This window comes from Nicotiana sylvestris, chromosome 10, assembly GCF_000393655.2.
Source record: "Nicotiana sylvestris chromosome 10, ASM39365v2, whole genome shotgun sequence".
NCBI lineage: Eukaryota > Viridiplantae > Streptophyta > Magnoliopsida > Solanales > Solanaceae > Nicotiana > Nicotiana sylvestris.
Window position 1 is genome coordinate 107,363,143 of NC_091066.1, and position 17,545 is coordinate 107,380,687.

Consider the following 17,545-nt stretch of genomic DNA (forward strand, 5'->3'; position numbering starts at 1 on the left):
CAAGCCAGAAGGTTGAAATGGCTCATTTTCTCTGGAGCTCGGTATATAAAAATGAATGAAACATGTTTTTGTTGCGTACGGGAACTAGATTTCATATTGGAATTTAATAAAACTAGATGGTGTGTGCTCATGCTATGCACGAACATATGACCGACATTGTTAGAATTTAATATTAATGTACATGACACGTAGATGCTTATATACATACATGGAGTTAATTCAGCAAAACATAAAGTCAAGCCAAACGATTTAGACTCATCATCGCACTGTTTCAGCCACAAATTCATTGAGTTACAAGACTTCGGTGTATTGGGTATCACATATAATTGTACAAAATAGAATAGTAGAGTAAATTTTTAGTACATAGTTTTATATATTCTATTGTATAGAAAACAAATTACATGAGTTGCTAAGTGGGCGTTTGGACATAAGAATTGTAAAATTTTTTTAAAAAAAAAGTGAAAATATTTTTCAAGTGAAAATGGTATTAGAAAATTAAATTTGTGTTTGGACATGAATATAATTTTAGGTTGTTTTTGAAGTTTTGTGAGTGAATTTTGAAAAACAGCTTTTTGGAGTTTTTCAAAATTTCGAATAATTTCAAAATTCATCTTCATGTGAAAACTGAAAATTTTATGGCCAAACACTGATTTCGAAAAAAAGTAAAAATTTTCAGAAAAAAATAATTTCTTTTTATGTCCAAACAGGCTCTAAGTATCACTACATGGTCCTCCTGCAGTTAATTAAGGGTGTATTTGGTATGAAGGAAAACATTTTCCGGAAAATGTTTTCCATGTTTGGTGGGCTTAAATGTTTTGGAAAATATTTTCCTTATCAATTCATTTTTTTTCCAATTGGAGGAAAATGTTTTCTTTATCAAGAGAAGGGAAAATATTTTCCAAAGCTCCTTCTCAACCTTCCCCACCCTCACCAACCCACCCCACCCCCTCTCCAAAAAAAGGTTTTTTTTTCTTCAAATTTCAGTTTTTCCGTTACCACTCACCCTACTACCCCTCCATTCCCTCCCCCGCAATTTTTTTTTTAACTTAATTTTTTTTTTTGCAATTTCAAATTTCTGTTTTTTATTTTTCTGCACCACCCACTACCCATCCCAATCCCTCCACCTGCCCCCCTCCCCCGCACCAAAAAAAAAAATTTACTTTATTTTTGTAATTTAAATTTCTGTTTTTTTCGTTTTACTGTCAACCCCCCCCCTTCCAAAAATAAATAGTTTTTTAATATATTTTTCAGTTTTAATTTTTTTATTTATCAGTTTAAAGGTTCTCCTGGAAACAACCTCTCTGCCCTTCGGGGTAATGGTAAGGTCTGCGTACATACTACCCTCCCCAGACCCCACTGGTGAGATTATACTAGGATGTTGTTGTTGTTGTTGTTGTTTTTTGTAATTCAAATTTTTGTTTTTTTTCCGTTTTGCTGTCCCCCCAGCCCTGCCCCTCACCCCCCCCCCCCCCGGCTCAAAAAATTTTTTTTACTTTTTTTTTTGTAATTCAAATTTCTATTTTTTTCTTTTTGCAGCCCCTCCAGCCCCTCCCCCTCACCCCTGCCCCCCCCCCCTCCCCCTCCGAAAAAAAATTTAAAATATATTTTTCAATTTTAATTTTATTATTTATCAGTTTAAAGGCACAAAATTTTACAAGTTCCAAAATTATGAGTTCGGAGGTTTATGTGTTTGGAAGTTTACAGGTTTAGAAATTATAAAGTTTACGGGTTCGAAATTTCGCGGTTTTGAAAGTTTAGCGGTTGGAAAGTTTATGAAATTTGTGGGTCCGGAAGGTTGTTGGTTTGAAAGTTTATGGATTCATGTTTATTATATCTAAATTATTTATGAATACTCTTGAGAAGTCATTTTCCTTAATTTGCGTACCAAATGCCAGAAAATGCATAAGATTACTACTTGTTTTCCAAGAAAACATTTTCACGAAAAAAATTTTCCGTTATACCAAACACACCCTAAATGGAAAAAGTGAACAAGTTATAATTTGAATTATCCTTGTTCCACGAGCATGGTGGCCATTAAAACATGTGTGTACACGTTACAAACTCAATAGCGAGCTCCAATCTAAACTTCTTCAAGCTAAAATATTTTAACAAGTAAGAAAATGAAAGTAACTTCGTCTACTATGAGTATGTCAATCCTGCTTAAATGAAAGACACACAAAAGTAAGAAAATTGTTGCACAAAAAAGCACTTAAGGATCCTTGAAACATAAATTATTATTCCATGACCAAGGAGAGGTTCCACTGACAGATCAGTTATATTCCAAGCAAACAAATTCAGCATGCAATGAATTAAACTTTCTGTAAAGCATTCTAAGAGATCATTAAAAGAGTTAGGTGCTTCACTTGGTCTGGTTAAAGCCATTTTGCTATCACTTTTTCTTACAACATATATTTGTTAAAGAAAGGGCGAAATTCCTATAACACATCAGCTGACTTAAGATGCCATACAACAAACAACAACAACAAAACCAGTATGATATTAACAGGTGGAGTCTGGGGAGGATAGTCTATACGCAGACCTTACCCCTACCTAATGTAGGTAGATAAGCTGTCTCCAATAGACCCTCGGCTCAGGAAAGGCAAGAAGAAGAGGAAAGCAAGGAAGGAAGAAAGAAGGAAGAGAAAAGAAAAAGGGAGAGATAAAAGATAAGTAGTACCAAATAATAGCAACGGGGAATACAATACTTGAGACGAACAAAACCACATAACGTAATAAAAATCTAAGAAAATGAAGGGACATGCATGCTACTAAGACTGTAGATGAACAACTAAAAACTACCCACTAACCTTCTACCTTAATCCTCGACCTCTACACCCTCCTATCAAGGATCATGTTCTCAGTGAGTTGACGCAGCGTCATGTCCTGTCTAATCACCTTTCCCCAGTACTTCTTAGGCCTACCTCGACCTCTTCTCAAACTCCCAATCGCCAACCTCTCACACCTCCTGATAGGAGCATCAATGCTTCTTCTCTTAAGATGCCATGCAACTCAAGTGAATATGTTTTTTCTTGTACTGAAGAAGTGACAGGAGTCAGTATGAAACTACCAAACAAGTTCAGTAAAACCAACAACAAAAAATTGAAGACAAAATCATTCTTTCCTAAAGTACCTATAAAATGAAAAATATAGGACATGCTAGTTCATTCCAATTTAATACGAAAGATGATTATTAAGCTATACTAACTTGTGAATTTCAAGTTAATTCATTGAGTAACAAAGTTAAAGGAAAGCTGTAGACAGGAACTGCCGGTGATAACCCCGTCAATGGTGGTTCTGTTGCATCTTGAAGTGATGAAGACAAAAGTAGAGCTTTGATAACTGCTTTTTGGCGCATTAAAATGTAAACAATGTGTTGGTCCTAATAGGTAGGATCATAATTCATTACAAGATATTACATTAATATATTCTATGAAATGCACATATATTGTAAATTTAGATACCAATAAATCTCAATAATTTACTTTAGTTGAATTAAATGGATTTCTCTCATTAAATAGAGTAGGACATATTTAGGCTGCAAGTTAGTAAAATAGGGAGAGCACCCCAGCCCTCCAAAAAAACCATAGAAGTTTAATATCATGTTGACCATATGTGTATGTGATAAAAGAAAACGTGCGTGCGCGCACAACTAAAAATGTACGTTGTTAGGATAATTAGTCATTCCAAAACAAAGACAGGCAGCTAAACAAACTTGATTTAACGAAGAAAAAAATAAAGTACAAAAATTAACTAATTGTAGTTCCCCTTTTGGAACGAAGATATCACAAGCATTCACCATAAAGATTACGAAAAGAAAAAGTTTTGCTCGTAGAATTAAACCCGGCATAATAAGCAAATAAAGATGTGTGCTCATTAGTTAAGAACCCAACCATCAATATAAATTAATGTACAAAATAATATAGCCAATAGCTTTTGTACATCTTTCATATGATTGCTTTTAGACAATTTATTCCTGCAACTCCTGTCCCAAAAATAGATAAGTCATACTTTCCTTCTTGACAAATTCTAATTTTTTTTGGAATTTTTAACTTATGTGGCAAAGGTTGATACCTTATTTATTTTAAATAAATATCTTTTAAAAAAATTATATTTTATAGCTATCTTTTGATTTTTATAGCCAAATATCTATTTATGGTCACCTCCTACACTTAAGCCATAAAATATGCTTTGTATTATTTTTCTCTCATTCTTCAGATTTTTCTACATCCTCTCCCTCTCTAACGCCAGTCTTTCTCCATGAATACAACCATGATTCTTCACTGATTCATCTCCAATGTCGAACGGAATTTTCATTGCCAATAGCCTGGGGCTCTGAATCAATGTCGAAATCGAACCATATCTTCAATTTCCTGAACTATACTTTCAGGCTGCCCCTCGACGGCGACCTTTGTTAAACCAGGTATCGACAAAGACCCATTAATGGGTGTGGCTAAACTGACAAAGTCGAGGTTCTAAGTATGATTCAGGCTCGTGGAATCATAAAATCTTTCCCTAGATAGTTCTTTATCCCCTTGTTGTCTTTACTTGCTCAGATTCGAATTATTCAAGCTAGTTAATTCCAAACATTGTATCATTAAACTCTATTGGTAAAATACGACCATAATACATGGTTAACGTGATGGATGACTCATGGCGAGTATCTCCCAGTGAGGTGTCTAGACATCATTAACCCTTATAGCCAGTGGCGATTCAGGGTTTTTGCTCGACGGCGGATTCGCTGGAAATTAGGGTTTGTTCCTGAACAAAGACGACGGAGTTTGGGGCTGAGCAACTTGATTTTACTGTTAATATATTTCAATATATTTTCAACGTATCGCGCTGTATTTTCATGTATTTCATTGTCTTTTTTCATTGTAATTCAATGTATCTCGCTGTATTCCATGTATTTCATTGTATTCACTGTTTTTTATTTCATTGTATTTCAATGTATCCCGCTGTATTCTATGTATTTCATTGTATTCACTGTCTAGCTATATGCCATGAATGTATTCATATATTTTTTTAATTAATATAATTTATGTATTCAGATGTATTATATAATTTCTCTGAAAATTGCTATATTTTTGGGGTATTTTTCGGTTGAGAATTTTTTTTATAACTGGAAATACAAAATTTGTGTGTTGTAATTGAGTTTGTTGAGTTATATTAGGAGTCTATTATGTTAATTGATTCACTTTTCGTTTAAAAACAGTGTAATCCCCTGATTCACGCCGTGAATACAGTCGAATACAATAATTTGTCTAGCTATAATCCATGTTTCACCATGAATACAGTCGAATACACTCGAATACAACAATTGATTAGCTGGACTTCCCTGATTCACGCCTATTTTTGCTGCAGTAGCTTAAATACATCTAATGCATCTTATAACAACACAAAACATATTTATAATCCGTAATATAACAAATGGTATCTAAATCTATAGATAGCTAATCACCACTAAAAGATAGTGCTTTTATGAAAATTTCTCATTTTTTTTTTTTGATAATCTCAATGGACTTCTCCTCTATTTTATTTTTCAAAAACACAAAGACATAATGTATAAGGAAGAGGAGCCCGCTGACTTCTAGGCCTTCACAATTCAGTGCCATAGGCCAGAGCTGTTGGATATTTCAATGATTTGAATTCGAATTTGGATATTTTTAAAGAGATCCAAGCTTATGATATGCAGGGACTTCCAATATAAGCTGAATTTATCAACCACTCATTAATCAACGGAGGACAGCCACCTGATATTCCTTCCAATATTAATTCCTTGTTTGAAGTTTCTCTTCTTGACGTAAGCAATTGGCACATAAATAATTGAAGACACGTGTAGTAAATGTAAGCAATCAATACATACATTTCTTTTTTGATCACTAAGCTAAAACTTTATTAACAGAAAGCAGGCATATCATGACCGTTATTCACCCATGGTTGTGATGGTGCCTAACCTGATTTTTAGGCAAGCCAACACTCAACAATAACAATAAAATTCTATTATGAAGCAATTAACTGAGTCATGATATAAATAAAAATCGAAATAAGTCTCAAATATCAATATCACAAATACATGAATCCCAAACAGGATCTAAACATGATTACAACTGTCTCACAAACTCTCCCAAGACCTGGTGTCACAACAACGTTACGAGTAATCTCAACTAACAACAATATCTGTCGGAAAAAATACATAGAAAGACATAGATAAGTAGGGAAGAGGGAGGACCCAATGTGCTGCAGATCAAATCATAATTGGCAGCTCACCAAGAAGTCTCCAGCAAATACTCCTACTCAACTCAATGAGTACCTCTGGTACATGCGTCAGAACCTGCACAAAAATATGTAGAAGTATAATATGAGTACAAAATTACGACACTCAATAAGTATAAAGTCTAGCCTCGAATAAGTAATGACGAGGGGTCTACACAAACATTTACTAGCACACCAACAAGCATGTGAAAGCATAATTAGATCATGATATCATCAATCAAATACGAGTTGGGTGCGTCTTGGGTCGAAATAACCTTGTCCTGGGCGAAGTAGAACAACTTCCCATCATCCAGCGTCCAGGGTAGCGTGGGGAGCTAGCCCTGGTGCTGGAAAATTTTTGCCTCTGGAAACTGGGCCACAAGTATCGCCCCACGCTACCTATGGCGCTACACTATCTCAATTTAGTTTTGTTCTATTTTTGCTTCAACTCATGCACTTTCGTCCTACATTGCCTCCTAATGACTCCTACACATAAAAATACTATGAATTAGTACAAATTATTAGATTACACATCCGAAATTTACGAAACATGAGTAAAATACGGGGCAATATGCATATAAATATATATACTTTAAGCCGAATATCAATGATAATTTAAATGTGTTAGTTGAAAATTTTAATTTGTAGGTTATCTATGGATGTTTAAGTATGTCTTTTATTTTGGCATAATATTTAAACTGTTTCTGCTACTAGACAGATTTCAATAGCTAATTTTGTCAGTGTCAAACTTGGTTGTTTATATATATGTCGGATTGTTTATGTCAAGCCTTGCTTTTTCTTCCACAAAAAATATCATATATTTGACATTATCATTGTACATAGGGTTAAAAATAAATCATACAATATACTTTAATAATTAAATAAAGCAAGAAGGAAATTACAATGATTAGTGCTAATACAATAACTAAAATTACCATGATCCTGACCCTTTTTTCTACGTTGCTCTCTCTCTCATTCTTGATAACAACACTGGGCACTTGTTTGTAGTGACCTGGAAGAGGTGGGTCAAACCGCCTAAAAAAAGTGTACAATTTCTTCAACCATAATTTGAGCGGCCATAAAACCTTCTTCATGGATTTGTTGGCTTTCATGTGATGCAAAACTTACCTTCAATTCCCCAATGACAAAATATACAAATTTTCATTATTTTCTTGCTCCGGAGTATTCTTAGCGATTTTGGAAAAGGAAAAATATTACTTAGCTGCTTGGAAAAAACAGTGACAAGTGAGAAATGTATCTTTAGCTTTTAAAAATGGAGGATTAATAGAGGTTTTTAAGAAAAAAAAAAAAGAAGAAGACACTGAAATAAAGAAAAATTTGTACTGTTGGGCGTTGGGAGGGGGGGCTTTCATGCTCCTCTGCATCGTGTTCCTCACATAGCCTGCTGATTCGGACCAACTGACACCACATATGCATGATCAGTGATCAAATATGTTTATTAGTTACCAATAAATGAGTTCGAGCGTTCGAATGAGAAACTCCAAAGTTCATATATTGGCTTATAAAAAATAGACAAGTTTAAGTGACCACGAAGCCATTTCGCCAAAAAACTATTGCATTAATGTATCAAATTGAAGTAAAAGTAGTAGTGAGGGAGTAGACAACAACAAATCCACTAGAATATCAGTAGTCGATTTAGATCATTTAGGGCATAGAAATATGTGTACAAAAGTCTCCAATCCTTGATTTTAGAAGCAGGTTAATCTACCTATCATTTAGTTCCTCAACTTATGTTGACCATCTTTTTACATGACAAGTAGAAGACGAAAATTCTTTAAAAATTGTACACTAGATTAGGTGGTGGAAGTTACCTGTAATAGTTGAGGTGCGGGCAAACAAGAGACCACCATTATTTTGAAAATGAAAAGATTAATAGAAGATGGGAATTCTCATAATGGAGGGTGCCTGTAGTTAGAATTGAAGGATTGTGTATAGGTGTTCGTAACATGCAGCGGAAGACAATAACAATTCTATGCAGATTTTTTCGTGTTTAAAATTTATTTACATGTCAAAAATCGAATCTAAGACGTACATGGTGAAGAGAGTCTCATTTCAAAATTTCTTCGATAGTGCAAAGACTCTATGCGTATCCACATCGAGACCGATCCTTGCTATCAACTCTTTGATCAACGAAACCCGCGAACAAAATTGAACGAAGAATATTGTATTGAAATTTTTCTCACAAATCTCAACTCAATGTTAGAAAAACAAGAAACACTTTTCTTATAATTGAATTTTCTCTCTTGGCTTTGTATTGTACTCTCATTTTCACAAAGTGGTTTTCTTCTCAAGAATTAATCATAATGCGACAAATTTTCTTCATCACCCTTTATATAGGATCACCTATAAACCATTTTCCTATTTGGGTGAGGTAATGATTTACTTAGGGTAAAAATTTTATTTCACAAATAAACTTTATCGAATTTTATGGAAAACAGGAAAATCACGTCTCAATTGAAATGTGATTGCCGAGTCTTTCATGTGAATCCTCCAACTCAAAGTTGGATTCTCTTATTTATGAACTTTTATATTAATTTAATATCTTCCTATTAAAAATATTAATCCCATTCCAAATAGGATGAAACTACCGATTATACGTTAATAATCCAATTCAAAAATGGATTTATTAACAAGCCTTTATTAATATTATATTTTATATACATCTCTTATATAAAATAATATTAATTATATATCACATATATTTCAACCAAGAGATATAATTTAATTTCTATTCCAAATAAATTTTTTAATTTGTTCACAATATTAATTATATCCTTTGTGCTAGCAAAGAATATAATAATATTTCATTTGGACTAATAACTAAATTTATTTGACTAATTAAATTCCTTAATTTAATTATCAAATAATAAGTTAATTAATCTTTTAGCAAAGATCAAAACACTCGTAAGTGTGCGATCTCATAGGTTCAATACTAAACTGGTAGTAAATTGACCAAATCAATATACTAATCAAGGGTGGCGTCTAGCAACACTCCTTAACGACTGGATAGCTTGAAGTATACAACTTACTCTCAAGAACCAGTAGAAGAATAATATAGTAATTCCTTCTGTCCTTATAGCTCTGGATCACCCTAGGATATGGTTCAACTGTCAAATCCTAATAGGCGACCAACTATGTGTTCATGTCAAATATAATCGACCATTGAATGACCTAAGAAACTCTTTTCTTCTTTCATTCAATTGCCCTGGCCAAGGTCTTAATTTGGTCGTTTATAATTCATGACAACATGGAGCTTAAACTCATTACCAAGAGTTGGCAGATTCCATCTTGATCAATCACTAATTCTACAAGTATTTAATCGTACCCAATATCCTTTCAACTATCGCCTTAGGGCTATAAGTGTCTGGTATCAAAGCACAATAAATAACTTGTCAATTATTATAACGATCTCAGGTCAAAGAAAACTCTTACATCACATTCTTCAAGAGAATATCCTAATGACAGTTTATGGTAATTCTAACCATTAGGAATTATCTAATGAGTCAGTTCAATGATCATATCTCTATATGCATCATCTATCGATGTAATTTAGTTAATGAGATCAACTAATCTTTATCCCATAAAGACGATCACATAAATATTGATCTAACTGGATTACTAATATCCAAATTAATAATCCTACGATCAAGAACAAATTTAGATTAAATTATAAGAAACTTTACTCTCATTATCATGATCTCCATCACGATGACAAGTCTCAAAATAGAATTAAGGATCTTATTAAATTAATCAAGTAATTAATAATAACTATGATAAAAGAATATTAGATACCATATATTTTTATATCAAATAAAGTTCAGAAAAATATGTTCAAATCATCAAATATGAGATTGGATCTAGGGCATATCTATTATATCTCTAACAATCTCCCACTTGCACTAGAGTCAATCGCTCTTGCACTTCATTCCCAATTTTCACTTGTGCTTGGCAAACTCCTTTACTTCAAGTGCTTTAGTGAATGGCTTTGCAGTATTTTCTTTTCCATCAACCTTTTGATTCTCAACGTCTCCACGTTCAATAATTTCTCTTATCAAGTGATACCTTCGCAGAACGTGTTTGAATTTTTGGTGTGATCTTGGTTCTTTTGCCTAAGCAATGGCTCCAGTATTATCACACAATAATAGAATTGTACCTTCTATTGAAGGAACCACACCAAGTTCAGTTAAGAACTTTTTCATCCATACAACTTTCTTAGCAGCTTCACTAGCTACTATATATTCTGCTTCAGTCACTGAATCAGCTACTATAGCTTGTTTGAAACTTTTCCAACTCACTGCACCATCATTTAAGGTGAATACATAACCAAAAATAGATTTGCTATCATCTCTATCTGAAGAGAAACTTGCATCAGTGTAACCTTCAAGTTTCAACTCAGAATCTCCATAGATGAGGAATTGGTCTTTAGTCCTTCTTAAGTACTTAAGATTGGTCTTCACCACATTCCAATGTTCCTCACCAGGATTTTCCTGATATCGGCTAGTCATTCCAAGGGCATAAGCCACATCAGGACATGTACATGTCATGGTATATATGAACGCCCCCACTGCACTAGCGTATGGGATCTTACTCATGTGTTCTCTCTTTTCAGGTGTTTTAGGACAATCCTCCCTACTGAGAGTAATTTCAGTGCCTATTGGTAGATAGCCACTTTTGGAGTTATCCATATTATACCTCTTTAAGATGGTATCAATGTACAAAGACTGGGAAAGTCCAAGCAGCTTCCTAGATCTATCTCTATAGATATTTATTCCTAATATATAAGCTGCTTCTCCCAAGTCTTTCATCGAGAATTGTTCAGATAGCCAAATTTTGGTACTTTGCAATGCCGGTATATCATTCCCTATGAGCAATATATCATCAACATACAACACTAAGAATATAATTGTGCTCCCACTAACCTTTTTATACATACAAGGTTCTTCTTCGCATCTAACAAAATTGAACTTTTCAATTGTCTTTTTAAAGCGAATATTCCAACTTCAAGTAGCTTGCTTTAGTCTATAAATGGATCTTTGGAGCTTGCAAATCTTATTATGATCATGCGGAGATGTGAAACTTTCAGGTTGTGTCATGTACACATCCTCTTCTATCTCACCATTAAGGAAACTGTTTTCACATCCATTTGCCATATTTTATTGTCAGAACCTTGTGTCGCCTCTTCATAGGTCTCAAGGTGATCATCATTATGATCAACCTTATTTGATACATCATCTTGTACCATTAGATTTAATCTAGTTGGTACATGACGTTATCTTGTATACCTTCTAAGAGGTTCTTGTACAACTTGTTCACCTTGTGCTGGATTTTGTTATAGTTCAATTTGGTTTGGAACTGGTTCATTAACCTGTTCTTGAACTTCATTTAGTTCTTGAACTTCAACCGTTGAAGATGGCAACTTCCTTGGTAACTTCAAAACATCCAATAAAGGTTCTTCAACTTGGATCTCATGATCTTTATTTTTGTGTTGATTCATTAGTTTCTTGAACTTCATCAAGTTCTATTTCTCCGTTATAATTTCCTTCTAAAAGAAATTCCCTTTCCAAAAAGGTTGCTCATCTGGCTACAAACACTTTATGGTCAGAAGGGTGATAGAAATAATATCCCATTGTTTCCTTGGGATACCCAATGAACCTATACTTATCAGGTCTTGGGTCAATTCTATCAGACTGTAGTCTCTTAACATAAGCTGGACAACCCCAAACTTTAATATGTTTAAGGTTAAGCTTACATCATTTCCATATCTCATATGGTGTTGTAGAGACTGAGGTAGTGAGAACTTTATTAAGTAAGTATGTTGCTGCTTCCAAAGCATATCCCCATAAATTTATTGGAAGATCAGTGAACCCCATCATAGATCTCACCATATCTAATAAGGTTTGATTTCTCCTTTCAACACACCATTGTGTTGTGGTGTTCCTGGAGGTGTCCATTGTGAGAGAATCCCATTTTCTTTGAAATATTTGGTAAAATCTTCACTAAGATATTCTCCACCTCTATCAGACCTTAGTACTTTGATACTTTTACCAGTCTGCTTCTCAACTTCACTATGGAACCTTTTGAACATTTCAAAAGATTCAGACTTGTGTTTCATAAGATACACAAATCTATATCTTGACATATCATCAGTGAAGGTGATGAAGTAAGAATATCCACCTCTAGCTTGAATTTTCATGGACCCACAACATCTGTATGAATTAGTCCCAATAATTCAGAAGCTCTTTCTCAACTTCCAGTAAATGGAGATTTGGTCATTTTTCCTTTGAGACAAGATTCATAAGTTGGATATGATTCAAAATCATACTTGTCAAGGTACCCTTCCTTGTACAACTTGTTAATTCTTTTCTCTCCAATATGACCAAGCCTACAATGCTAAAGGTATGTATAATTTACATGATTATCTCTTTTCCTCTTAAGACTTGAAACATGCATAATCAAATTAGCATTCACATTAGGTAAGACATAAACATCATGTTGGAGATAGATATTCACAAATAAATCATTACCATAATGAATAGAGCAAATACCATTGCCTATATTAATGTGAAATCCACGCTTGTCCAACATAGAAGCTGAAATTATGTTCAAAACAATTTAGGAACATAATAACAATCATCCAGCATAAGTACTTTACTCGTAGGCATTATTAAAGAAATTAATCCTACAACTACGGCCGCAACTTTTGCACAATTTCCAACTTTTAGGTTAGCTTATCCTTTCTTTAGTCTCCTACTTATCTTGAACTCTTGAAACATATTGCAGATGTTATAACCACTGCCGGTATTTAATACCCATAGTGAATAATTAGTAGTAGCTAAAGAAACCTTGAAAACATTTTTCATTAATGTCTCACCTTGTTTCTTGTCCTTTAGAGTTGCAATATACTCCTTCCAGTTTCTCTTCCAATGCCCTTTCTTCTTATAGTGAAAACATTCAGCATCATATACTGACGGCAAGATCAAATCTTTAGAAATCTCTTTACCAGACTTGTACCCCAACTTCTCATGTTCTTCGGTAAGAACAATCACATGATTGACAAGGGGTCCAATTGGAGAGTTTTCAATGTCCAACCGTATATCAACCATCTTCTTAAGATATTCAATGATTGCAGTTGGATCCATATTCTGATGTTTCCTCTAGAGTTCAGAACTCGTAGAAGCGAGAATGATGCATTTAATAGCAAGGCATTCTTCCAAGTATTTCTGATGAACCTTGGTGCCTTGAACATCATTCTCTAGTGGGATTATCTTTGCAGGCTTATCGATCACATCAATGAGCTTTTCATGCATGAGAACAATTCTCAAATTTCTATAACAATCATCAAAGTTTGGTCCTACCAATTTGTTGGTCTCAAGTATTTCACGCAGTGATATAATAGACATAATGAGAAATCTAAAATATAGAAAAGAAAAGGCAATAATATAAGAACATATTTGCATATATCATAAAGATATGGACTTTTATCTAAATGACATTTCCACTAATTATTTTAAACTACCCTCATTATAGTTTACGAAATCTTTATTTCTGTTAGTGAGTAAAGGAATCCTTTAACAATATGTATGAGCCCTTTGAAAGTCAAGTCGTTTCTCACATATATTTTAAAGGTAGGTACTCTTACCAATTGTATCCCCATACAATTTCCTTAAATAGCTCTATGTCAAATAGTCTCCTGGTAGTCAGGTCGATCCTATTAGCATAGTTGAGTTCAACCATCATGATAGCAAAGAACTTATTAAATTTTGTACTCCCCGGGTAGTCCAGGCGTGTAGTGTAAAATTGAATAATTCTTTCAATTCATGCATCTAATGCAATAAATAATTTTAACATATTCTCGAAGTATAAGTCTCCTGGTAATCAAGCCGCTCCTTATAAACAAGAAATAAGTACAATTATTTAAGAACCCAAATATATTATATTTTATATATTATATTTTATTATTTAAGAACTCAAATTTTAGTAAGAGGGAATTGTTACTAAAACAATTTGTAATAACATGAAGATCAAATCTTTTATAGCATGTGAGTTTAGTTCAAGTTGTCTATATGCTTAGTCCTAAATTGATTTATATCACATGTAATAAATAATTCAAAATTATTTAAAACAAGCACGTGACATAAAAACAAAATTCAACATTCTTCTAACATGTTTAATCTATATATCACATATATCACAAAAAAGTGATTCATGCAAGGATATTATTATTAATTAACATCTCATGAACTAATAACAATTAAAAATAACAATAGAATCATGTAAGCTATTATATATTCCCATCGTATCTAATACAAAATTTCAAATTCAAGTTATGAACTATCTCAATAGTTATATGAATACATATTTTATCCATAATAAAATAGTATTAACATTCAAACGATTTGGCTATTGCACAAGACACTTATATTATGGTGTGAGCACGTGATTTTGCCTTACGAAAACTACTCCAAAATAAATCAAAAAATAAAATAAATTTCTTTTACTGTGTAATTCTTGAATTTACGTGGAGTTAAATATTTGTGTTATGTCCGTAAATGTTTACTTTGTCATAATAAAATGAAAAATAAAATAAAATACATGTTGCATGCATATAGGATTTAACTATGCATTTGAAAGATAATTTAAATAAAATCACAAAAATATGCATTCGTTCTATTTTTAAATATGTTACTGTGTGATTAATGTTTTGACTATGTGTTAAATAGTTGTTATAAAGTAATTAATATTTTTGTGTAAGATTAAAATTGTTTTATAATTTTAATTAAGATTTTAATGATTAATAATAAAATTAGAGAATAAAAAATAAGTTGTAAAAAAGAAAATCGGACCTGGACCTGAATCCAGGCCCAAACAAAATGAGCCCGACAAGCCCAGTCCAAACAAGCCTGTCCGGTCCAATTTACACGAGCCAAAACGACAGCGTTTGGTCACGCTTCATCAAGGACCGTTGGATTGAATCAATCCAACGGCGGAGATCTCACCCCCTTACCCGTAACCCTTTACCCGACCCTTTGACCCGATCCAGCCTGACCCCGAATTTCAACAAAACGACAACGTTTGGTTAAGTGGATTAATCTCAACCGTGCATCTTAATTGATCCAACGGATGAGATCAATCCACCCCACCCCTATATAAGTCCCAAACCCCTACCCCGGCCCCTAACTGAACACCCCCCCCTCTACTGTTCATCGTCCCTTCCAAAACTCACCCCTGACCCTAGCCGCCCTAGGATCCCACCGCCTGAAACCCGGCGGCAACAACGCCGCTGGTCACCAAAATAACACCCTAGAACCCCCTGAACATCCTCTACACCGATCTGACCTTAGTTTCCTTCAAATCAGACCCCAACTCTTCGAATATTAAATCGAAGGTGGGTCTGAAAACTTAAACCTTTCCAATGGCTCTCAAATTAGCACCACAGCTTCTCCTAAATTCCCTCACCAAGGATCTGTTAGTTGCATGGTTCGAATCATACTGGAACTACTTGAATCTTCATTTGAAGATTCGAGTACAACCTGACCTTATCCCAACCTACTTCAAACTCACACCAGTTACCCCCTGACATCCCTCGTGCCTAGAACATCTTTGGTTTCCCTCGAATCTAACCAGAAATGAGTAAATCCCAAATCGAACCTTCAGGAACCCTAGAAATATCAAACTTCTGGATTTTGTCCAAATTGATTAAAAGATTGAGGTTTAATCGACCTTAGTCGAAGTATTTTCAGTGGAAAATACTTCGACTAAGGTCTGTTTGATTTCAAACAAAATCCGAATCCAAGTTGAGTCCAAGTCGGAATAAAATTGAAGGATTCAAAGGTATTTTTTCTGTTTCTTATGAGTATTCTACATGTATTCTTGTTTGTTTAATAACCTGTTAATTTTTCATGTTTTTATTTTGATTAATTCTGTCATCTTTGTCTCCTACCCGTCTACTTAATCCAAACATGAATTATTTATGTTGGTTGTTATTGTTTACAATGTGTGTAATCGACTCGATTAAGTTCGTCGATTAGTTATATTACGAATTTTCATTTCTGAAAATGCTGACTGAAACAGTCTGCTTCTATTGTTTTAAACTGATTATGGACAAATGTTGTAAATAGTCAACTGATTAATACTCGTCAATTAAATCATGTTTGTTGGCAAATCAGTGAAGCAAAATGAATGTTGTGTATATGTTAATTTCTGAATCAATGAGTTTCAGGGCATTGTCAGTATATTGACAATGCTCCTGTGTTTGTTTGATTTTGGTTCAAATTTGAAGTTCAGTTTGAATTATTATGCTGAACTCAGTGTAATATTGTTGTAATGTCAAGTTTGAATTCAAGTTTACAAAAGTTGGTCAAATACAATTATGTTAGGAGGTTAATAGGATTGGTTATAGCTGTAAATCAGAAGGATAATTAAGTTTATACAGATTATAGAATCTGTTTTGCAGTAGGTTCTGATTTTTCAGTAATATTTCTGGGATAAAACAGTGAGGGTAATATGATAATAATAGTGGGCTGAAAGTGGGTGTTAATGGCTTTTAATTTAAAAGGATAATGGGAAACAAAAGGTAGTGGAATGCTGGAAATCAGGAAAAGGGTCACTTAATGGGATTTAAAGTTTTAAAAGCAGATTTTGGGGTATGATTTTATGATTTTAAAAGAAAGTAGGGGTCCAGGCATATCTGTATAAATACAGGGACAGACATTAGAAGAAGGGATCTGATTTTTAAGGCATTAGGGAATACACTCAGAGATAAATATACACAGAGAGATATACAGAGGGAAAAGATAAAATTTGAGAGAGGAAAATCAAGCAGAAACAGAAATCTGAAAAGGAATATAGAAAGAAAGGAAAACAGAAACATTAAAACAGAATTCTACATCGGAAGTTAGTATTGAAGCTGATTCTGTGTTTTGAAATTGAAAGCTTTTTCAGTCTGCTTTGTTTTAAGTCTCAAAATCAGAAATATTACTCTTTGTATTAAATCTGTCCGGATTTGTTCGATCTCATTGTTCAGTTAAAAATCTGAAATTTCTTAAAAGTACTGTCACTGTGCATCTGGGTTCCTCGGGTCTTATTAATGCTCAAATCTGTGGGAATACTGGTATTTTGCTGATTTTGTTACTGCTGCAACTGCTGAAATTTACTCCTTCTACCTTCATTTCCAGGTACATATCTTTTCAAAACCTATGTTGTGAAGGGTTTCAACATGACAACAAATAAAGTTTGAATTGTAATACTATCTTCTATTCATTTGAGCTCTTTA